Source organism: Neolamprologus multifasciatus, chromosome 1, assembly GCF_963576455.1.
Source record: "Neolamprologus multifasciatus chromosome 1, fNeoMul1.2, whole genome shotgun sequence".
NCBI lineage: Eukaryota > Metazoa > Chordata > Actinopteri > Cichliformes > Cichlidae > Neolamprologus > Neolamprologus multifasciatus.
In genome coordinates this window covers 22,712,664-22,737,427 of record NC_140439.1, presented here as the reverse complement: position 1 = coordinate 22,737,427, position 24,764 = coordinate 22,712,664, and the positions used below count along the sequence as shown (strand labels likewise).

The 24,764-nt window shown below is 39.8% G+C and overlaps 1 long non-coding RNA gene across 1 annotated transcript; it reads right to left on the bottom strand.

Moving 5' to 3' along the window:
• Positions 1-9,662: 9,662 nt before the first annotated feature.
• On the bottom strand, positions 9,663-24,603 carry LOC146525756 (uncharacterized). The gene is made up of 3 exons (XR_014874082.1): positions 24,044-24,603; positions 18,111-18,310; positions 9,663-15,363 (listed from the first exon to the last, which is right to left on the bottom strand). It is a non-coding gene; the product is annotated as an uncharacterized LOC146525756 (long non-coding RNA).
• Between the last annotated feature and the right edge of the window lie 161 nt (positions 24,604-24,764).

Below are 24,764 nucleotides of genomic sequence, written 5' to 3'. Positions count from 1 at the left end.
ATATTTCTTCTTTCAAGACAGCATTAGAGAAGCTAATTCGTGGCTTAATTTTTCAACAACAGAGATTTCAGAGCTGCTAACAGGGTGCTAACAAATCTCCAGCTGTGACAAGTCCTTCATCTCTACCTTCACATTCCTTCCAGTGTGAAAGGCTGCTGTTCTCTGCTTGCTGAAGGGAAACAGAGCTGGTAGCTGAATTCCTCTGCAGTGTTTTGGCAAAAGCTATGGAAGAGGCCTTAGGCTCATTAGCGAGGCTGGCATGAGAGTTTGAAGGATATCTGCTAACACTCTGTCATTCTTCAGCTAGAACGAAGACAGCTTTTGCCTTACTCTAATCACAGGGGCAGTTTTACTCTCTTTTAAATGGCACCTGTCAAAATAAGTCTTTTAACACAAAATAGTCAAGCACCGCAGGCACGTTCCAAGTCTCTACCCATAAATGAATTGCTGACCCTCATACCCCGCACGAGACCTTGCAACAGATATGCCAGACTGGCCTTGGTCTTTTCTGTCTATATCGACTGTGAACCCCTGAGCTAAGCAAAGCAAAGTGCAGGAGTTCAAGACAAACGGGAAGGAAAGGATGCTGTAAGCAGACAAGGGTGAAATGGAAAAGTGTTGCGTATAAATGAAGAATCTGAAGCATGACTAAAGGATGAGGAAAGAAAAAACAGAGAAAGGTTCCCCTCTCTGTGCTCTAGTGCATGACATCACAGCACTCCCAGCTTCCATTAGGGCCTAATAAATGAAGGCCTAACGAGGCAGAGTGGGTGGGAAATATGGAAGGAGGGGATGGAAAGGGGAGGTGGAGGTGCCTCGCCACCCCGAGCCTCTGTCAACCCCTTCAGGAACACTTGAAGGAGGGGTGGAAGAGAGGTTCGAAGCAAAGTAAGGGTGGAAGGAGACTTACAAAAAAAAAAAAACAACTCTCGGCCCATTAGAGAAATCAGGCCGGGACTCTAAAAACACCCTGAGAGCAGAGAGGCCGAGTGGCCCTGGTGTAAACATACGGTGGGTGGCAGCCCCCGAGCACTCTGACAGCCAACAGCGGCCATGATGGATCTGTGGAGTTATCTCATTTTCCACTGTTTTAATTAGAGGCCAGGCTGTGAGCCTCGGCAGCTGGCTCTGCTGTACTGACTCCTGCGGCCTGACAGAGAAAAATGTCCACCAATACTGCTGCCAAGTTCAGCCTGACCAGAGAAAAAGAGAAAAAAAAAATCAAACTTCTGGGATCCATAAGTTTGTTTACTGAGCAGGTTGTACTTTAAACAATATTATACTCTAATAATTTGAGTTTCTGTCTTTCCATATTTGTGTGTCTTTGAGAAGACGTTTTGATTCGCTAACTCAATTTACATAAGAGAGAGCCCAGTGCATAATTTGGAGGAGAAAAAAAAATCACCTATATTTACAGCTAATTAGAGCCATGCATTTTAGATGACAATGACAGGATGAGTTGAGGTATCAGCTATCCGTCCACAAAATGAGCACAACTCGTGGTGCACCCTGTTATTAGGTGGCGCTCTCAACCCTATAATCCTGCAGAGCACCGCGGTGATGGGGTAAGACAGACAAAAAAACTACCTCACACAGTCAGTAGGGGCAAATGTAAGGTTTATATCTGCCCATGTGAAATACGTGGTAGCTAACGGACATGAAGAATGTGTGGTACAAAAGGTCTTTGATAAGAGTTTCTTTAAAAAAATTGAAATATTATGAAAAATAACCAAACAAACGCAAAATGTTTCACAGGCTGTTCTGTAATTTCATCTGATATAGCTGGTGTTGTAATCGAGTAAAATGTTTGTTCTCCAGTAGTTCTGTCATTTTAAAATGTAATATATGGTTTAAGGGTGTGCAGACAATTAAAGGCTCTGTGGGGAGAAACCTTAGTATTTGTCATTCTTTTGGAAGAGTCATTTTCTCAGACTTCAAAATTCTTGAAAAATGAACCAAAAGCCAGATAAGACGATTATTAATTAATTAATTTTTTAAACAAGATTTCCAGCTGAACTCTCTTTGCATGGGTCTGCTTTGCAGCTGTTTAAAGGTGATTTTTTCTTTTTATAATTTTGACTTAAATATAAAATCTTAATGGAAATTATTTGGAGGTTTCCTTTGTTTGAGCACAGATATTTGATATAGATTTAGACAGGGATGTTATAAAATATAGTGAACAGTCTTTCTTTCTTTTAAAAGAAGCAGTTTAACATTTACATAAACTGTTATAGCTGTTTGTCTTCTTAGAACATTAAAAGGGCATTTCACAGTGAAACGAGCATAATGAGCCGCAATGTGTGCTCCTCTTCATCGTGAGAAGACATGGAAAGAAAGTGCAAGTGAGAAAGCTGTGTTACAGAGCGGTGGGAGGGAGGAAAATAAAATCATATCATTGTTGTTTACACTGGAACCCCCCCCCCCCCCCCCCCAAAAAAAAAAAAAAAACTAAACAAAAAAAAACAAAACTGAAGGCCCATGTGTGCGAGTCTGTGTGTGTTCCATCGTTTTCACTGTTTAGAGTTTCGGTTATTGTTGAGTTGACCTCAAAGGACATTTTGAAATTCACCACGAGACCAGTTTTGAGTTATGTTGGAATATTTTTGTTTTCATGTGAATTCAACATGCTTTATATTTAAAAATGGTTTCTTTAGATTTTTATATGTAGCTATCTTTTTTAATTATGAAAATAAAAGCGATGAAAACATTTAACAGGCATGAATAACTTTAGCTGAGTATGAAATCTGACGGGAAATATCAGAATGTGTCCTTTGATGTCATTTATTTAGTTTCTGCTCCCATTTGCTTAATTTCATGAAGCAACAGGTATAAATATATGCACTGCGATGCACATATACCCCCTTTTAATTAAACAAACAAACAAAAAAACATGTAGGCACATGCAATCACCGATGACCTCGGGAAGCTTACTGCAGGTTTTCCAACCCTCTACCATGAAACCTTCTGAACTATTAGAAACCTGTTCACAATACTGTAATCCTTCTTTTCTTTTTATATACTCAAGGTCAATATCTCACGCCTACCATATCTCTACTTCTTCCCGTTCACTCACTTCCACACTTGTTGCTGCCTCAGCCTCTCCCTGTTTCTCCAGCATTTCTCTCCCTCCTCCAGCTTTCTGCCTGTTTAGTATGAACAGCAGCCTCCATTGCTGAATGGCAGGGTGTTATGACAGCATGCTACTGTTAACTGTGTTTGGGTTGGGAGGACAGGGGAACACACACACATTCAGACACTCCACAGTGCACGCACATACACCAGGACATTGACATCTTCATCTTTAGAATTGCCATTGTACATGAGCGTGCTCACACATGCACAGACACACGCAGGCCCGTGATCACTTATGTGTATCTGGCACCAACTTCTCCAGATGGAGCTCATCCCCTCCCTGCCTGTAGCCATATTTTGACTGTTTACTCAAGATTGCTCTATATCTGCCCATTGTTAAGCCTGCTTGGCTCTGTGAGTACATTCAGGAACATTTGAAGTGGGAGTTTAACTTATGTACATGTGGAGAAGCACAACGGTGTTTAAGTGTGTGCCCTCTTTGGGTGAAGGCGAAGGGGGTCTTCAGTGAGCACTGGCCAAATGTGAACATATATTTGAGTTCATAGACTTGCACACTGCTTGACCTGTGCAGGTGGGTGTCATTCTCCAAAGTGCATCCTGCCTCCGCAAGACATTTGTTTGTACACATGATGAGTTACTGGTAGCTACAGCAGGATGTTTGTGACCTGCTGTTTGAGAGCGCCTTATGAGTGGGTGGGTGGGTTGCTGGTGTTTGTATGCATTTGCACCCAGACGTTAACCATGGGGGTTTGCAATGCCCTTAAAAGTCGTGTTATCCCTCCGAATTAAAGGCTTGCCTTCAGAAGCTCGAAATCTGTCATTGCGTCAAATTACATGCCCTGTATAGCAGCATAATATACGGTATACTATAGCAGATGCAGAGAGAGGAACATAAACACCTTCAAATCTTAGAAAATAGTGGAAAAATGAAATGGTCGTCAGAGCGGAGCCTCATTGCGCCTCATTGTCTTCCTCTTCTCCACATTCACTTTTTCCACATTTAGAAATGGCTGCTTTGATGCATGCTGAAGGAATGCAGGGTGAGTAATCACAGGAGGGAGCGGGAGGAGGAAGGAGAGAGGTGGATTACGCTGATGAACTGAAGAGGTGATGGAGACAATTAAAGAGGCCACGGGGCGAGAAAAGATGGACATTTAAGAAGAAAGAAAGGGAAGATAGAAATGTAAAGCAGGCGAGAAAAGGAGAAAGAAAGTACAAGGGGCCTCCCTGGTTGTCGTTGCGCTGTGTGCGATCATTTGGGTTGATTTGGATTAATGCTTTAATTGAGAAACACACACAGAGACCGTTAACATCTGTATCCCATAGCAGTAGAGTGGCCGCCAAGACAAACCAGCACTGCGTCACACTGACAGATTCCCCCCAGTAACAAGAGCACTCAAGCAAAAGCTCTGTGTGAGAGAGACAGGGGTTTAATGGCAAAATTGTCCCGGTTTAAGACTTTAAGCTTTAGGTCATTAAAGTGGCACTGCCAGTCTTGAGCTAACATGACACACACAAAGAGCATCACTGCAGAAAAGCAGAGACTCGCAGAATTATAGAAGTAACATCTGGTTTCACAATATTTCCACACTTGCCCCATGCGCACAAAAGACAAACAACTTCCCAGCATACTTCAGTGTTTTTTTTGTTTTCTATCCTGACATTTTCTCACTAAGCCAGAAGGTCAAACTAATACAGTCAGGGTTCACACACCTTGTGAAAATCCAGCCGCATTTCCTAATGATAGCGTAAAAAGGAAAATACGATAATTTCACTCTCGGCTAAGCGTCCTTTCCCTGGTCCCTGCAGCCTTGTGAGCTACACAGAAGAGGCAGTAAAAGCAGCGTGAGGCCTTTTTGACAGTTCATCACTCTGACCTGCAACCTCACAGTTTGTCCATTCAGTTTTACATGTATACTGCAAAGTAGCATGCACAGAGTTTATATGTGTTGTCAGGTCAGGTTGCTAATACTTTGACCATAAAATTCATGAGCGCACACTTTCTTACAGACAATTGTGAGAAAGTATTTTCATTGTGACACACTGTCATTCTTACACACACACCACACTATTCTGCTGCAGAACAATGCAAGGCTACACACCCTGTCTGTGTGACTCTGTGACCTATGGGACCCCTGCCTCTCTTAACCAGACTGAGTCCCTACTACACCACTCCAGCATTGACCCCCATTCATTTGGACCGACCCCTCTTATCAGGTCTGCCAGTTTTAGCTGTTACACACACACACACAGATGCAGGCAGCCCAACCGCTCTCTCCTTCCCTCCCAACCTCCCCCTCCGCTCAACTCTCCCTCAACCACGTCAAATCGTACTAGTTTCCTCCTCGTGTATTCACACACATCTGAAACCACACATTGAGGAAAACCATGCTGACTCAATCCTTATGGGCAGTACAAAGCGAAGAGTCGAGTGTCAAGGCCTCGGTCTCAGAGCGCAGGGCCAAGAAATCAGACTTTGCGGAGGGTAATTAATACAGCAGAAAGCCCAGGCTTAGTGAAAGGCCAGAGCATTCAGACAGCATTCCCTCCAAGCTCACAGCAAAGGCACTCGCACACATGACTGCCAAGACAGCTTTCGTGACTGCTTCCCCTCGTCCCTGTACGGTTTCACATTCAGCCCACTGCGTTTGATCATGCAAGCCTGCAACATACTCACATCACCATATCCAATTAACAGTGAACGGCAAGGGGAGACATTTACACGCACACAAACACCACAAAGATAAGTGCAGCCTAGAAAAACCCATAGTGTAACACGAGCCTTTACTCAAGTATGGATTAGCATCGCTGCCTGTCAGATACACATAGTTGCTCTTTGGCTGGCTACCACACACAGTGACCACTGGCTCAGTAGCAACTTGCGCACACTCTCTGCAGCAGAAAATAAGTGCCTAACCCTAAGAGAACGTGACATATAATAAGAAATGAAAAGGAAAGCAAACACATAGCATAAAAGCTTCTTTATTCACTTTGTGGAGTACTAGCAGAGCAATAAAAGAAAGTGTTTATATCACAGATAAGATCTACTGGATTTAAAAATGTCAAAACAGCAATCTAACTATGCTAAAAGGTGAGAAAGAGAAAGGAGTCCTCTCGTGCTCTGTTCACCACCTGTCTCTGCTGACACCTAAACAGTGCTCTGTCTCTGGGCTTTGGGGGATTTTGGCCAGCATCACTTGACAAGTGCACAAATATGACATGCCATCATGAGCCAATTCTGGTCTAATGAGAATTCACAGAACTCCAGAAAATTGGCAGATTCAGCATCATTAGCTCTACTATGTGGAATATCACCATCTCTGCCACTGGTCTTAAAGACACAGTAAAAAAAAAGTAGAGCCAGAATTAATTCCAGCTATGTACAATACAGCTGTATTGCTCATACCTAATGGTATGCTCTCATGCAGCAGCTGGTACTGTCTGATTAGCTCCATCGTTAACTTAATGAAGCTATTCCTGCCTGGCTGTGTTGGATTCACATGGAGGGAATGAAGAACATATACTGTTAAAAAAACAAGAGGCTATCTCCTTTTCTTTCAACCTCCATGAGTGTGTCCAGCCGTGGTGACCCCTCATCATTCACCAGCAGAAAAACAGAAAGATCATGCCAGCCCCAACGAGGATAAACAAGGGGTGGGCTAAATTACGGGTGCTAAAATGTGGCGGAGAAAGGTGGTTTCGCTGTGCCTATTTAGTGTCTAAAAATAAAGCCATGCCAGGCCAAAAAACTGCGTGCCCACAGAGGTATCCGTGCCAGTACCTTTTATACAAAGCATCTTCTCTTAACTTGTGAAGTGTAATGAGCATCCTGAAATGTTCAATTACAGATTTTCTACTAACGAGGTAAACAAAGCATCAAACAGCTCAAAACAAAGGTCTTGATGAGGCGTTTGTATTCAGGTAATACTGGATTTCTCTGAAGTTACGGGGGTGGAAGGTGTTGACAGTGTTAGTGTTTTCCCCTGAGAGAGAAGAACTGGTGTTTTCCCATATTTACGTCAGTATTTACGCATGTGTGTACAGGTCTTTTGAGAGGTTTACATATTGCGGGTAATAGGATAACTCTGGCCTCTAGCAGCAGAGAAAACAGGTGCTTATCTTGTCACAGTTGTTGTGCTAAGCCAACCTTTGACCCCTGGTTAAGAGCCAATTCAGAAATTAAAAACAAGAAATTTGCAGGTCTCCGCCCTCTCCCAGCTCCTGGCCCTGCTCTCTTACATATGCACGTGCACTCACAAAAATTCATGCATGTGGTAAAGGTCAGCCAGCTGATGAATCATTTTACAGCTATTTCCGAGTATCCTATCACTGGTGTTCTGCAACCCAGCTTGTTGAAGAGTGCAATAAATGAGAAGAGAGAGACATCAACTGCGAAGCAAAAAAAAATTAAAAAAAAGTGGATAAGGACAGTTTGAATCGTGCAGAGGGGGAAGATTGAGAAGTGAGGGGGGGAGCGGAAAGGGAGAAGTTTGCCGCTGTGTGGGGTCTTTCTCGCGTGCATTCACCAACGGAGTCTGGGTTATTGATTTTCAGGCATGAAGCAGGAATCTTGTCCAGGGTTTTACTTTGCTCTGCCGTGTCTGCCAAGCTCTTTCTAGTAACGCTCCTTCACTTTCACATTTCTCTCTAACAGAATAGACGGACTTTGTCGCTTCAAAAATACAACTGCAGCATAACTGCTGAGCAGCTAAACAACTCTGAATCTGTTCATTCTACTTCCACAATTTGAAACAAAATATATTTATATATGGTCAAAAACAAAGGTTTTCATTTAGTCAAAGCATTGTTCATAAGGTCTTAACACAAATGCAACAAATCTGCATTTAACGTATGTCAAAAAATAAATATTTAATACTGCAGCAGTTTGCAACATCACTTTGAAATACGATGTGTGTAAGGCCCTTTAGTTTTACGATTTCCATGGTACATTTCATTACATTCATACATTTCAACATTTCATAAATACATCTTTGGTTTAATGATAATTATGCGGCGTTTTTTTTTTTTGTTTGTTTGTTTTTTTTACCACAAAACTTTGTGTCTCCAGGTGAAATTTCAATTTAACTAATGTTACAGCTCCAGTTTGCCTCTGCAAAATTATGAAACGTATGAATCACTTATTCTTGACTTCTCAGTCCTCTCTTGCCCTTGGGTTATTTTTGTAACGAGCATATCTGATAAAAATGCAAGGCACAGCATTACAAATATCGAATTTTCACAATATATTTATAGCTGTTTGTGTAGCTCTGACATAATCAGAATATCCTTGTCATCATATTACTAAATATTTGACTGGTCATCAGGCTGAGAGTATGCAAGTGACTGTTGTAAGAACGCAACTCCATTAACTTTAGTCATGTCCATCACCATGCCTCTCACACCAAATATAAAACATACACACAGAAACATAAGCATGCACACACAGACATGCTGAAATGAACTCTCCCTCACATATATAAACTTGGATGCATAAACAAAGCAGCCGAATGACTGAAGGAAATCCTCAGACGCACCAAAACAGACGCACACGCAGCTCTTGGAGAGCACACAAGTTATATGTGCCGAGGATACTTGCTAAAAATCAAATGACAAACCCAGCACAGAATACAACGTTATTTGAATGCGACTCAGAGACTGGGTAAATTTTTGAAGCCACAATATTAGCAGATTAATGTGAAAGACATCAATCGTGTTTCGTGGATAAGACAGTGGTTCGATTCATAAAAATCCTCTTCGAGGGACTAGAAAGTTAAATACATTTAAACAGTCCGCTGTTTTGCCGATTAAAGAAAGTGATGAAAAGTACGTGTACCATGTTGCAGACAAAGAGTCCAGGAATAACAGCATGAGATGGAAAAAAATCATACTGTGTTAATTTATTGACATTTATTGGTCTCCAATACAAAGTGCAATAAGTCCCCTTGTAAAAAAGCCAAATTTGAGAGGAGCAGGATCCTCCAACACTGAAGCCTCAGCAGCACCACATTTTGATATTTTTCATTGCATCGATCATGATAATAATTAGATGCGGAATCCAAAAAAGCCAAAGAAATCAAAGCTTCAAAGCGAATTCTCATTTTACAGCAGACATTAATGTGGAGTTCAAACTAAAAGTCAAAAGCCATTGAGATTATAATATAATTGCATCGTTTTAAATCACTTTCCATGATAAATTACCTGTTTGACAATAGGTCCATAACCTGAAACGCATCAACCTTTACACTTTATTGTTAGAAAATACCTCCCACAGAAAGAAGCTGTCAAGTGCTTGACGTTAGTTAAGCTCAGCCTGTGCGTCTCCCGCATTATCTTCAGGCAGAGGAAGGTAGAGAGCAGCCTGTCTTGCTGTAGCCTCAGGGATCAGGGCAGATCTGGGATTGAGGTTGATAATGAGCAGGGGGATAAAGTAGAGTTATGGAGGTCTTATCACCCTGAGCCCCTGGGTCACACAGTACTGCTGGTGGTCACAGACAGTTTAATCATTTAAAAAAAAGCTCGCAGTTTTTCATAATAAAATGTTGTTTCTTGTAAATAAATGAGTCTACTTTTTGGCTTCTTGCAAAAGTTAATAATATGTTTACATGAGGAATGAAGGTAACAATTTTAGCATTGTGACACAGCTTTTACATCACTTTTCCAAAGATAACAGTCTCGTTACTGTTTTCTTTTTTTCTTTTTTTTTTGCCTGAAGTGTAGGATGGCTTGACTTTGTGTGATAGCAGTGTTAGACCTTGTCACTGTGAGTGTGTGGGGGTCAGAGGGAGACAGAGGTGAGTGGGGTGGGGGGTTGCTAGTCCCCAGGCTGTGATTTGTTAAAGTGCATCAGACGGGAGTTGACCAGAATCTGAATAAATCACTTCAGTGGCACCAGTGACAAAAACTTGATAATGCCCCTCTGTTATCTGCAGGCTATTTGCTGCTAATTATTGAGCCAATAAGAGGGACATTTGTGCAACTGCTTCTACCTTTTTAACGAGTCCATTTCAGTTTTAAAGATTCCCCATGGACACATATGAAGTTCTATAAAAATCCCCCAAGTTGGCTTGGCTTGAATTAAAATGGCTTTTTTTTTCCTCACAAGAATTTGCAATTACCTAGACAGATGTTTTTAAATTTTGCCTCTTCTAGTTCTTTGTCATCATTGCATAAATAGGTAGATGTTGAAGAGATCTGACGTCTCTGAAAAGTCTCAACATATGCATACTGGAGGCTGCGGATTTTTACATGATATAATATATGCTATTTGCATGTGGAACTGTGACTGGTTTCAAAATGGTTCACAAAACAGTCCTATTTATACAGCCATTGCATTGAGCACACACTTTCCCCTTCAGCAGACCAAGTACAATAAGTACAAATACAGTTCAACAGTAAGCACAATAAGCAGTAGGAATTGAATTTAAGCCATGCTCAAATAGAGATGCAAAAAACCCCCAACAAGAGTGAAATGTCCTGTATTGTGCAACACAATGAATTTGCATTGGCACCGGGGGGGAAAAGCAGGTCGGAGTAACTTGTAGGAGTATCATGTATGATCCCAGCCTGGATGAGTCAAGCAAGGATTGCCTTACCATTACCATTCTTACTTCAGGCCAACCGCAGACACAGCAGCTGATGAAAAGATTAATTAGGGGAGGTTAAAAAGCCATTTGATACTGCTGAGTTTGATTTAATGACGTGTTTTAGGATTAAAAGAGTACCAGCAAGCTGAGAGGTTAACGGCAAACAGAGCTGCCTTCTGCTAATCACTATTATTCTACTTGTTTGGTAACTTTCTCCGACCCTTTGAAAGCGAAAAACAGAATGTTTTTCAAAACAAATGTCAACAGAGATATTTAGGAAGAGCAGCAGCAGTCCATCAGCATTTCCATGGCAACAGCGGTGAAAACAGGAGCAGGCCTCCACTTCTTCCCGCATGTCAGCATGTATCCCATTATGGTTGTACTGTGTGGACAGAAGAGTTCTGCCTGCTTGCCACAACTTTATTTATTTTACTGTCTTTCATCTGCAAACCACCACCAATCTGCATCAGAGAGAAATCCACTCTGTGTATCCCATAGGTGTCATTTAGGATTGATTCCCTGGAATTAGCAGGCAAAAGTAGAACCATGTGGCTGTCTGTCTCTCAGTCTGTCCTTACCAACACCTGAGATAAAGCGTTTTGGACATGGAGAAATGGCACATGGCCTCCTGGAAAATTAACATCTTGAGTGTCTGTCACTCTCTGCTTAATATTAAGGACAGAAGTGATTGTAAGTACAATCCACTACAGTGTGATTTTTAGATAAACACTGCAGAGTATTTGTTGCTTTAAACTAGATAATGCTATATAACTAGTTCTGCACTTCATTACTGACGCATATTCACCAATGAAAAAGACATGCTCAAGATTCCTGCTGAATGGCTTTAATTTCAGCGGCACAACTACAATCCATCTGATCATTTCTACTTTTTTCAGTATTCAAAATACATATTTTAAGAATGTCTGAGCTCTTCTGATTCACACGACCTCTGCAGAAACACTGATAAGCCAGCGTGAATCTGCTTTTAGCCAAACTTAGGTCCAAGGTCACAGACAACACAAGCGCTTCGAGCCTGTTGTATATCACGGATAAGCAGTGTTATTATTTATTGATCAAGTGTCATTCAGTTGCAAGGTCTACTTAGCTGGAAAACTGGACAGTACAAACACTGACCTACAATTCTTTGGGGAAAAAAAGCTAACATAAATAAAAATGAGGACCGCCAGCAGCTTCAATATTTCTGAATTTGTATCTGGCAATGTTTATCATATGTGCGCTACACCCTACCACAGAAAACCAGAGTCATCATAAGGTCTTTAAGTGGTTGTTCACTTGAATTTGGCTCTAATGCTAAATTTAACTCTGATTAAGTGGTTTCATACGCAAAAGATTACCGTATGTAGAAAAAAAAGAAGCTATTGACTGAAGTTTTGCCTTGCAGAGTTCACCATTAGTAGGACTTATTTATTCGTCTGTTCATGTGTGGATTTTGTAAGTAGAGAAATTGAAATGCCTTTTATTATATCATGACTACTCTTATGTTATCGGTTATTTCATTGTAACTGTAAGGATTTGATTTTTATTTTGTCATGAGGGTAAAGATGAGCTCTTGTTGCGATGAGACCATTGGTTAAATATTGATCCCATGCATTTCACCCCTGCCTCTTTTTTTCCCCTTCCTTTCTTTTTATGTATCCCCTGCTGCTCCGTTAAAGTTCATGCTGTAAATGAATAAAATTGGGGAATCCTTTTTCTGCACAAATTTCCAATTTGTGCAGAAATTGGAAATTTATTGTTGAAAACATGGAAACTTTGTAAATTTTTGCAAAATAGCCGTTCCGTTTTTTTTTTTCATACAACATATAAAAACAGAAGCATAGTAAGCATAGTAACAAATACGGGATCAATTATTACACAAACACCAGCAGCCATATGTTTAATATTTTTATATATAATTATTAGTGTCACTATTATTACAGTTTTGCGACACACACACAATCTGCATCAAAGAGACAAAAAAGAACAAAACTTTTTAGTGTTATTACACATAAGTACAAACGAAATCTTTATGCATATATATTTGTCAGTCTTTCCACTTTAGGTATTTATCTTACTGCACAAAAAAAATTCTGAATATACAGAAAACATAAATTAACTTTATTGGAACTCCAGCTTGCGTTTCTTCCCTGGGAACAATTTAACGCTGCAAGTACTAAAGTCTTAAGGAGGTGGTAAAGAAAAAATAAGATTATATATTTAATTTTTAACATTATTCAGTTTACATATACAATAACTAAAACTAATTGCTTTTTAAAATCAAGGTATGGCCTCACTGATGTTTTAACTTATATGAAATTATGTTCTGCTTTGATTACTGCACACAGTCATTCAAGCAATTCATATCAAGTAAAAAGCAAGCGTACAGGACAAAGTTGACTGATGCAACATGGAACATCTGCCACTTGATTGATTCCTAAATCAAATTGCCCATAGAAACGACTCAAACTATGGCTTTTAAAGGAGCTTTTTCACCCTAATACATGGCCCATTAGCAAATGGCCATTCATCAAATTAACCCTACCTCGAGAGAGCTGCCAGCGTCTCAGAAAGTACAGTGCCACAGTGCTCTCTGTCTCCAGTCAGGACACACTCAGCAGCGCGTCCACTTTGCCATGACTGTGTTTACCTCAGGAATACACAAATGCAGCTCACTGCAGGCTCTATTAAGAAAGCGAGACCAAACTTCTCCTGATCCACAGAACACAGACTGCTTCACCCTCTTGTGTTATTTACAGAATTTAGTCTCATTCCCTTGTTGTCATTTTGTAGATTTTTTTTTTACTAATGCAGAATATTCTACGTTCTACATGCAGCATATGAAGCATGAATTATTTCTCTCCACATGTGATTATTCACAGTTTTTCTTATGAACATGAAGCAGTAAAGCTTGGCTCTAAATGTTCCTGAGAGCATACAAATGCAATAATCAGCACACTTAAAACACATAATAACACACACAACTATATTCTAAAAATTCACGAAAATAAACAGGTTTACCAAACCTTTAATTAGCATGAAGTTGTGTACTTTAGCTAGAATTAAGGAGCTTCAGGCCCAGCTGTGGTGAGCCTGATTACTTAATAATATGGTGATAAATGCAACTATCAATCAAAACCCCTGACAGGACTTACAATTCAGGAGAGATCGGCCAAAATAAGAGCTGCTGACTCTCTCATTGTGGCGGTGTGTACGGGGGTGTGTAAAAGGATACGCAGTGCAGTCAGCAATGAAGGTACTTGCACCAGTGCAATGACAGGAAGAAATAAAGTGTCACTTTTTATATACAGAGCACAGCGGCAGTAACTACAGCTCTGTCTCGCAAACAACAGTTGTGCAATTTAAAAGCTAAAGTCACGCACAGTGGAGAACAACAATGACACTGTGGTTGAAACACTGGTGGAAGCCACAGTAAACACACCTTACAGTACACTGAACATAAAGACACAACACAACTGGTTTTGATGGCAATGATGAAGTAAGATCAGTGAACAGTGTTATGTTTGTCTTCCACCAGAAATTTACATTTCAGATTTTAATTGTTTTATGCATATCAGTAAAAATATGTCACCCAGAAACTCGGCTAACTTTGTATTTTTATGAAATATTTTCACACCTGTATGTCGCTGTAGTCATTAGAATGGACACTTTTTTGCTTTCATGTAATGATGCTTTGCTTTTAAAAATAAAAAAATCACATTTATACATCAAGTATTTTAATAATCTAATAAAATAATAATTTTTGGGGATATTGTCCAACCTGGAGACAGTTAGGAGGGTGAGATCATTTGAAATATTCAAGTAAAATGTTAAACTATGCTGCAAAGGTTTTCAAATGTTTGCTGCTTTGTTTTTTCTTTTGAAAATCATCGACTGCAAAAACTCAATCGCATAAACTCCTGGTTCAAAACAATGCCAGGTGAAAGTGTAATAGCAGTTTTAGTTAGTTATTTAATACTCCTAAAAAAAATTTGTGAAAGATGAATAACACAGTTAAATGCGCAGTGATGAGTTTTAAAAACAGCTCTTCTTAAAAACAAAGTGAATGTGTGCGTTTTCATTTAAATACAGTGAGGTGTGAGAATGATTAAAGTGCAATTAAATTAAACGTGGTCATCTCTAACAAAACACAAAAGTCCAACATATTAAGAACTCTGTAACATCTCGATGAGATGCATTCTGCTGAAATAATTATTTTACTTATTCCAACTGTTATGTTTCCTGAAATATTCCATATCTCTCTCTCATACGCACACCTATCCCCAGTGACTACTACTTGTTTTGGCCCTTTTCCTCCACAAAGGTCTACTGTGCTTTTCTGCAGGTTGAAAGTTTTCACAGCAGAGATGACACGAAGCAAATTCTGGCTCAGAGGTAAATCACTGCAGCACTCGGGACTGCAGCTATTCTCTCTCACCTCGCCACTTTTAGCAGACCGTGGCTGATTTCCTTCCTTGCGTGACTCCAGAGTGTAAACACACAGCCAGAGTGACTCATCACTATTTCTCACTTCCACGGTCTGATATAAACACATGAAAAGGGTCAGGGGTCATTTTGAGGTGGTGAGTGGGTGGGTGGAGGGCCAGTATGTCTCTCCATAAGACATCTTCCATTCTCCAAAGAATTCACAGCTTCCTGTGGCCAAAGCCGCATGCCTGCCCACTCTAGCCTAGAGGAAGGAGAAAGAGAAACACAGTTAGAATTAGGGAGAGAGATGGACGGACAGTTTGGGTGATAGATTGCCTTCTCTGCCACGCTTCTCTTCAGCAAAATGGAAAGAATGCAGTGGGAATGAGGCTGTATCTCTTTTCCCCCGTGACAGGACCAGAAAAAAGAGTGATGGCTAGAGAAAGGATGGAGGGGCTAAATCTGGGTTTGAGTGTATCGCAGAAATGAACTACATTGTGTTTTATGTGCTGGTAAATTGACTTAGAAGTCTTGAAAACATTGTTTATCTGCACCTGCCAGCTAGTCTTTTGAGCACATTGGCACTTTGTTAAAATGAGATGCCTAAGAAAGTCCTGATCAGCTCTTGAAGCCTGCAGGGTATTTAAGGTGGAAGGGAGGGATAGCCACTTCCTTTCAGGCTCCAATCTGAAGAAGGGCCAAATACAGTCTAACATAAATCACTTTAAACTTTGCAGCTTTCGCAGTACCATTGTTATAGAGCAGACCAGCGGAAAGAGGCCGGTAGCAGGTGGAAATAAAAAGCCCTTTGACAACCATAAGGTAAGATTCTTCCCAAGATCACCACAACATTTACACAAGCCAAAGAGAGCAATGTCTGGTTGCCAGCACCAGTCTGGACACATATACACACCAATATTTAGTCAGCGAGACTCATATACACTGATACATGAATACATGTATCAGCAGCATAGGCAGCTGCAAGAAGCACGCAAAAACAACAATGATGCAGCCACTGACTGCACAGAAAAGCAGACACAGAGCCAGACGGATGGACGGATTCACACTCTTATTTTTCCCAAGTCCAAACGAACATGTAAGTGGTGCGTTGAGCTTAAACAAACACTGTTAAAATAACATCTGTTGGCTTCGTTATAGTGGCTTTAAAATGTGGTTTGTTGCAGTTGAGTTTGGAGATGAAAGCATTATCAAATTCAGGAAGGGAAATGAACAAACAAACTGCTATTTTTTTTCTTTTCTTTCTTTTTTTTGTGCAACAATATTTGTTCTGTTGTGTTTTTCTGTCACACAATTTGCACAGATTGCCACATAGGTCACACCCCCTTCATCTCAGAGCAATAACTTAGTCAAATCAAAACACACAGGCATCTGCCCTCACACACAGACACACACTTTATAGTGGTCTCCACTGAGGTTAAATTTCAAAAGATAAATAAATAGTTGGACTGCATTCATTTTTTACAGTTAAAAAACTCAGAGGCGATCGTGGCCTTTTATTGTGAACAGATGTACCAAAATTTACCAAATCTGATGCCATTGCCCCTTGAAGACTTGGGCAGTGATTTGCAGTGTGCTGAGGACACTTATTTGTTAATAACCTGTTCATTTTGAAATCATAGACACTTTCTTTTCAAGCACGCTTCCTCTCATTAAATGCAAAACCTCTGGTGGTGAGCCAATGAGGCTGTTAAAACCTCCCTGCTGTGTACACAGTTTTAAAAGATTATAAACTTTTATATTTTTGTTTCCACAGTGATCTACACATTTGCCCAACAAGCAAAAGATCCCTGGTTTGAACCTGGGAAGAGACACAAATCCCTTAGGAATTGCATCAGGAAAGCCTCCGCTGTATAAAACCTGCAAAATCAAACACGTGGAGCTACCCACTGTGGTGACCCCATCTGAATAAGGGAGGAGCTTCTTTATTTGATTTGGCTGTATGAAATATTTGTTGTTTTGCATATTTTGTGAGCAGCTAAACTCAAAACATGAATGAAGGCGAACCTAAACAAATACAAAAACTCAACACAAAAAATGAATCTCTAAATAATTTCTAACAATTTAAAAAGGCTATTTAACAAATCAATTCACATTTTTCACAATAAATAAATGAATAAATAATTCACACAGATGCCACCAATTTACCCTCTTCTCTTGTTGAGCTCTTGACTAGTCCTTCAGGGGTTACACTACATTGCACTTACAATATTTAAGCTTCTTTCTTCATTCCAGCCTCTCCCTGTCCTCTCATTTATTTCCCTGGCACTGCCTACCGCACCAACCACACCTCTCCTAACGGGTGTACTCCTCTCTACTCCTCTCTTCACTTGGGATCATAGCCTAAACCTGGCAGGGTCTCTGTCACATGATCCCCATGCGCGTGATGCTTCGCTGGGACCCCCCTCCACTCAGGAAATGCTCCCGGCCTTTTTCCCACCCTAGTGTTCCGCTGTGGAGAGCTGGGCATCACAACTGAATCCAGTTACCATCCCAAAGCATTCCTGACTGATTCCAACCACTGCCTGGCAATGGGTTCCCACAGACGACAAGGATATGCCCTCATTTCAAGAGCACTGGGTATCAAGTTGTGAACTACCAAAAGCTGTTTATGGCAGAACAGAGGAGTTTGAGCTCCACAATAGGCAATTACAGTGCCCACTCATCCCCCTCCCCTTCATTCAATTTGTGGTTTGTCTGTAGGTGGATTCGGTTATGTGCAGATTAAAAATAGTCTACCCATTCCAGACAAAAACTGTGAGGGACATGGAACACACATTGCACAAACGATATCTCCCATTGTGGTGTACTGTTTGGGAATTCTTAATTGCTTTTTCCGAAGCAGCTGGCCACAGGAAAATCCCCCTTCAGAGTAAAGAAAAAAAGAGTCGGTGGGCTGTGCGTAAACACCATACATATTATGTAAACACATACGTATAAACCCATGTTGCCCCATCAAACTGAAATCAAGGCAATATCAAAGAAGCTAACCTGCAGCAGAGCCAATTGTGGCCTGTGTGTGCCCTCCCTCTCTCTTTTGTGTTCTCCGCTGTGGTTTCTGCTTCAGCTCTCATTATTGATGTCTTTGCCTGCATTAGACAGACCATGATGGACCGGCCCTGGGAGGTGTGCAGGACTCCAGGGTGGGGCACCAAACAGGCTCGAACTCACTGTGTGGGATTGAGTCTTTTCTTTTTAAAAAAAATAGAGGGAGAGAGAGAAATAGTAAGGCCCTGATGCAGGAAAGCGTCTAAAAAAATGTCATATTTATGTTGAGCACAAAACAATGTGCAGCGACTTTTAAAAAATCCACCAGATAATGTCACACAAGAAACAAAAAATCATACTGCCACAAGTATAATGCGTTTAATCAAGGCTTTGAATCAGATAGAGACTTTTATCATGAATAAAAGCTAATTAACACACAAAGCAGCTTTGGATGAATCAAACTGAGCCCTAAATTAACTTAAATGCAAAAAACAGAACGATTCAGGAACACTCGTGCATGATGACGACAAGTATGTCCTAGTTTAAATATTCTATGCATTTAAATAAAACTTTACTAAAAGGAAAGTAAACAAATATGAAGACCACACACCATCACTCCCACTGAAGGAAACCGGAAACTTTGAGAAACATCACATGCTGTCATTCAATATTTTGCTAGTGTAACTGCTGCTTTAATCATCTCTTATTCACCAAAATAACCAATCTTACTATTACTCTGACAAGCTTTGCAGTGTATTGTTTTTTTAATTAAACTTTTGATTATAATGTTTTCAAGAAACCAAAATAAAATATTATTTAAAAAATAATGCAAGAAAATCATTGAAAATTGATTATATTAAGGAACATTGTGAAATATTTTTTATAGAAATTGCGTTAATACATAACTAAATATGAAAACAGCCACTGAGCCATTAAAAAAACATACCATGAATGCTTTAACTTTGTAAATAAAATGTATATTGTGTGTCTATTGTATGTAATGTACATTTTTAAATAATATTTTTCTCTTTCCTTTGAATTCTGCCCTTTTGACTTTCTTTTTAAACACACACACATCCAAAAAGTTACAAACTTACCGAAACACCAGTTTGCTGCTATATACAGGTATATAAAATTATGAAGCATTTTCCCTACAAGTGCTAACCACATTTGGAAAGTCAGGAATTTGTGAAAGCTCCGGACCTGCCAAATTCTCCCCACTGCTGTCCTTCATGTCAAATTATGTGGTACTGCTTATAATCACAAAATAAACCAGAAAGAATTTTACATATGCTTTCATGCTTGTTTTTTTCATTGTCTGAAAGGAATGCTTCGACATGAGGATGTCGAAAGAAGACACTTAAAAAAAAAATTAAAAAAAAACAGGGTCAAATTTGCTTTTACATGTGACAAACAAGTGAATCTAGAAGAAAAAGAAAGAAAACAGGAGTGGGAGTGGGCTGTCTATAATTTGACAATATGGCACACGAGGGACAGTTGCGGGAAGGCGTGTGAAGTGTTGCTGAGCAGCCTGGGGTTCTCACAATAGCGTTTTTTTAAACCAATGACTCATACTTTGGTATGATAACCTCTTTATCTGTTAACTGATAATGACAAAGAAAAAGAAAAAAAAATGCTCCTCTATCCAACATATAAATCTAAAATGAATTACCAGATGACCAAAAGCTTAAAGGACTCTAGTACTAATTTTACAGTTACAGTATAAGATATCCTAACGGTGCCTGGGGTTAATTTAACTAAAACAAATTCATTCAGTTCATGGTTTCAATCTGAATTCATGCTGTACGGTATTATTATCTCTGTGGAGGACTCGCAGATGTCAGTTTAAGTCTAAGGATAAGGTCACTGACCTGACCAACCTACTCAATGTTTATTGTCTGCTGTTTCTCCGAGTTTATCTTTTTGTCTCTCCTCTCCCCCTTTAATGCTCCCCTCTCTGCGCTTCTAGTCCTGCAGGAAGTTTTTTTTTCTGCAGGGGACCTTCCATGACAATAGAAGATTATTATTTTGCTACCTAGAATGCCCTTAGATAAATCGTGTTGTGATGTGGCGCTACAGAAATAAAGCTGAATCGAAGGAATTGATAACAACACAGCTGTTAGTGCGGGTGTGAGGCGGATGCAGGCAGGTGGCTGTATATCTCTATGTGAGACGTGACACCAGAATGTAACCGATGGGAAACTTAAAACAACTAAGCAAGGCTGTGTTTTCACACTCTTCCACGAATTCCAATTAAAATGATCGCACTGTAAAATTTAATTTTCTGATTAAATAAATCCTCCCCTCCCCTTTTTTGGGGAAAGGTAACACAAATTAACTGAGATAAGATTTACTTACATATTTTTATATCCATCAGACTCCGATATCTTCAACATGACGCACAGGCTGGAAACATTGATTTATCCTTTGATTTGTCAATAGTGCTCATATAAGTAACTTCGGCTCAGTGTCATACTCTAGGGACCTACGGAAGCGCGATTGTGTGCATCCTTTTAATTTGAGCAAAATCAAACATTTCTATAAAAGTTGTGGACATCTCTGTCAGAATTGATGAGGTTAGAAAAAATATTGAAAACATGTGTTGATGAGCAGATTAGAGGTAACTACTTTTCTTTGTAGTACCGATATCTTATCTGGAAAATTAAATGATCATAAAGCCATTTCTGCAGCAGCTGATTACTGGAGACGGCAGTGCCCATCAAATACACTTCAAATCCACATAGTGGCCCAACGCGCGCAATCAGCGGTCTGCTAGCAATCCCGTCCCTTCTCGATCACATAAACACCACTTAAACGAAAATATACACGACCACCTACAGCGCAGGGAAAGTGATGAGGGGGTGCCCACTCCGACATTAGGACACACTGTTTTTAATTAAAGTGACAATGCTGAGTGAACTACAGGCGACACTGCAGAAGCCAGAAACCCATCTTACACAGTTAAGAATACAAATTGTGTAAAAATGTTTAAAAAACATCATAACCACATATATATGAATAACATTTCAATCGGATTACTTTTTTATTTGGGTTATTAATGTTAGTCAACAAAGCATTAAATATTCATCAGAATTCTTATAAATGCGAAATAAACACTTTTATTTTTTACATTTTTCTCGAGCATTTGTGTGCAAAACTGAGAGCTCGGCACTATTTGTGCATTTAAAGAGTTGCTGACATTTCAGTTCTGTAGAACACGTAAAAATAAAATGGGTGTGAGAATAAAAAGTAAAGAGAAAAACCTATGTCGTTAAAAAATACGATAATTCAAACTCTGAACCAGATTCTCTTATTAACAGCCATTCATGTCTTTGTTAATTGATTTCAGCTCCCTGAGAGACTGAGATTAGATCTTATTTTTTAAGTGTTGATTCGAGCTCATAATAATTAAAAATGTGTTTTTCTTTCTCAGATTTGCAGTCAGTTTAGGTCAAACAAACGACATTAATGGAAACATTTATTCATGTGTTTTTTTTTTGTTCGGGTTTTTTGCTCTTATTCCCGTTTACAAGTACTGTTTATAAAATAAAAACGTATTAGAAAATTTTGCCTAAAAACTTATTTCAAGTTCAAGTCGGTCGAATTTACAGCCAGTTGATCGATTACTTGTCATACACTCCTTGAAACAAGTCCCTGCGGCCTCTCTGTGACCCTCCTTTACCACCGAAGAGGGAAACGGTTTATTAGTTAAAGAAAGAAACATTTAATCAAGTTATTGCACCTAATATTCTGAGAGTCTCTCTGCACCTTAGGCCTAATCTCGCCGACCTTCTATTTTGTTCAGAGTCCAAATCAAATTAAGATCATAGCTTCCGCTTCTTTTAAATCTGTGATCCGCCAGGTGTAGGCATAATGTAATACTCGTGACAAGGAAATTATTTCAAACTTTATAATGTCAAGTCTTTCTTAGATGATGTATGACAACGCAGCATTGCTTTGACTACAGATCACAGCACCTCAGTTTATCATTTAATCACGTAATATCAGATATCAATAAGTTTTTGGGTTTTGGTTTTTTTTGTTTTTTTGTTTTTTTTTTTGTGCGTAGTGGCAAGACTGAGCTGAAGAACATGGCAATGCTGCTTAGACTGAATTGGAAAATAATTCAATTTCATATACATACATAGTTTTTTTTCATTATTATTATCTATCATAGGTGTGATCCTATGAAAAGTAGGCTCTCTAAAGTAAGAAAGTGACAAACAAAAAAATGTCTACGTACAGGTCAGCAGATTATTGTAACAACGTGATCAACCGAAAATCTGTTTCAGTAAATACTAGTGAGGCGACCCGGAAAGCCTGTCAGTACTGTGCGCTCTGCGGTGTACCTCCACCTAAGTGGACAAGCATTCCTGAGGATGCATCGCTGTCAAATATTTCAAGATGCGACGTCACGGAAAAGTGCACGACTTCGTCTGCGACACAGCAAAGGGGAGGTTCTGACCTCGGATCTCCAGCCCCAGTGATGATGAACATAATATGCCACCTTTTAGGTAGTTTGTTTGTTTGTGTGTGTGTGTGTGTGTGTGTGTGTGTGTGTGTGTGTGTGTGTGTGTGTGTGTGTGTGTGTGTGTGTGTGTGTGTGTGTGTGTGTGTGCACGCGCGCGTTTGCATACCTGTCCATAGGAGGGGCAAAAAGATTTTCAAAACTCGCTCTTTCCATTAGATACAAAAAAGGCCATTTCTTGTACTTGTACTGTATAATATTCCTGTATTCTTGTACTACTTGTACTAAGTGATAGTCTGAGGGTGAATAATACCTTTAATCGATTTCTCCATTATGAAAATATATAACTTTGTATCGTGTGAATACGCAGCAGAGGCCATCAAACAGATAATTTCTTCTTAAACACCAGAGACACATCCCCCCAGCTATACAAATGCTTTTGTATATATAGATATATTTGCAAATAACATGACTCTAAAGAGCGTGAGACAAAGAATGGTATGAAGTCATCAGCGGTAATTAAATGCAGTGGGCAGAAAGAGGACGGGAGCGCGCCTGCCCCTGGTGCGCGCTGGGTGGTCTGCTATGCTGATAAATGTGTGGCCCTCACTTCAGGCGATTGGCCGAACAGGCACTGGTTAAAACAATACTTACATTCACTTATCCGTGGTTCTAAATCTCCTTTGCAACAGTAAAATCTAACCTTGGCACGGCTGTCACCTTTGGTCTGACAATGATTTTTTTTTTTTTTTTTTACAATGAATTGTTTTCTCGATTTCCCTTTGGCAAACTACCTGGAATAAAAGAAAACCGCCTGCTTATGTTTTGGCACTGGGGAATTTAATCAGTAGGAACATTAATAAACCGCGCGATATTTTACTTATACACTGAGTTTGATTAAAATGTGTCACCTCAAACGGAACTCCTTGAAAAGATTACAGGATTTTCGCGCACAATGGAGTCGTCAAACACTGGTTTTACGCACGAACCAAAATACATATATTCGCCTCTTATGTATGTCCACGGTGCCAAAATCAACAGTCACGAACCCCTAAAAACCAATAACGCCGACAGCGAGCAGAAGCACGCGCTCATCTAACTGAATTCAAAAGGTTGCAGGCTGCAGCTATCGAGATCTCCAGGGAACAATAACCAACCTACTGTCAACAGTTTCAGGCTATACTCCTCGACTTCCAGTAGCTCTCGCTCGCAATTTTGTGAGAGAGCAATACAGCGATCCTAAAGTTGGTTTTTCAGTGTTGGAAAAAAAGAAAACAACCATTTTCCAAGTAAACTGTCACTTAGTGCAAGAAGGCAGAACTTGAGCCAAATTTGAACTCAACTTTTCTAATTGTCCTATATTATGTAACATAATGCAAATCGAACACTCTACGTCTCCTGCTGTGGGGATTAAAGAGCTGCATCACTGTTAGTAATCCTGTGAATGAAAGCCTTAAATCCACCTTACTTCAATTCCACGATCATTCGATGGAGAAGTGCCTGCAGGAGTCGATCTCAAGTCCCAGTCCGAGTTTCTGTGTTCAGAGTTCGGAGGAGCTTCCACCTCACTCCTCTTGCGTCCCTGCGTAAATATTATGACTACATTACACAAACAATATTCATGTGTTAAAATGTCCAGCATCGACTCTCCGAACAGGCAAGCATATCGCATCAGATTGAGTATTAGCTGATCTAACTGGGCTTTTGCTTGATTTTTTATTTAAAGAAGGCCAGGGAAAATGTTTACATTTTGCTGTATAAACATCCTGCCCATGTTCCTGTCTATCTTTTACAGAAATCAAGAGGGTGGTTTTGAATATGAGGGGCATGTTCTCTGCTAAATGTTTTCCATATACTAAAAATGTGATATAAAGTAGCTTTTTTAAAATCGTTTTAATTACAAAGGAGACATAACAAGGCTGCAGTCGTGTGGCTCTTGGGTTATATGGCCTACAATGGCGGGATACTGCTTGCAGGTTTAACAACAGATATCAGTTGTATAAATAGTGTTAGAATGATCATCGTTCTAAATAGTGTTAGAACGATGTGCTAAAAAGAACATCGTATTAGAGAACAAGCAAAACCAAAATCTGTATCCGAATGCTGAATCTAATGCATTCACTTAAATAGTATAAGCTTATGCAAATCATTAACGGGCATTTGAATTTATTTGTGCTCTGAGGGATGTG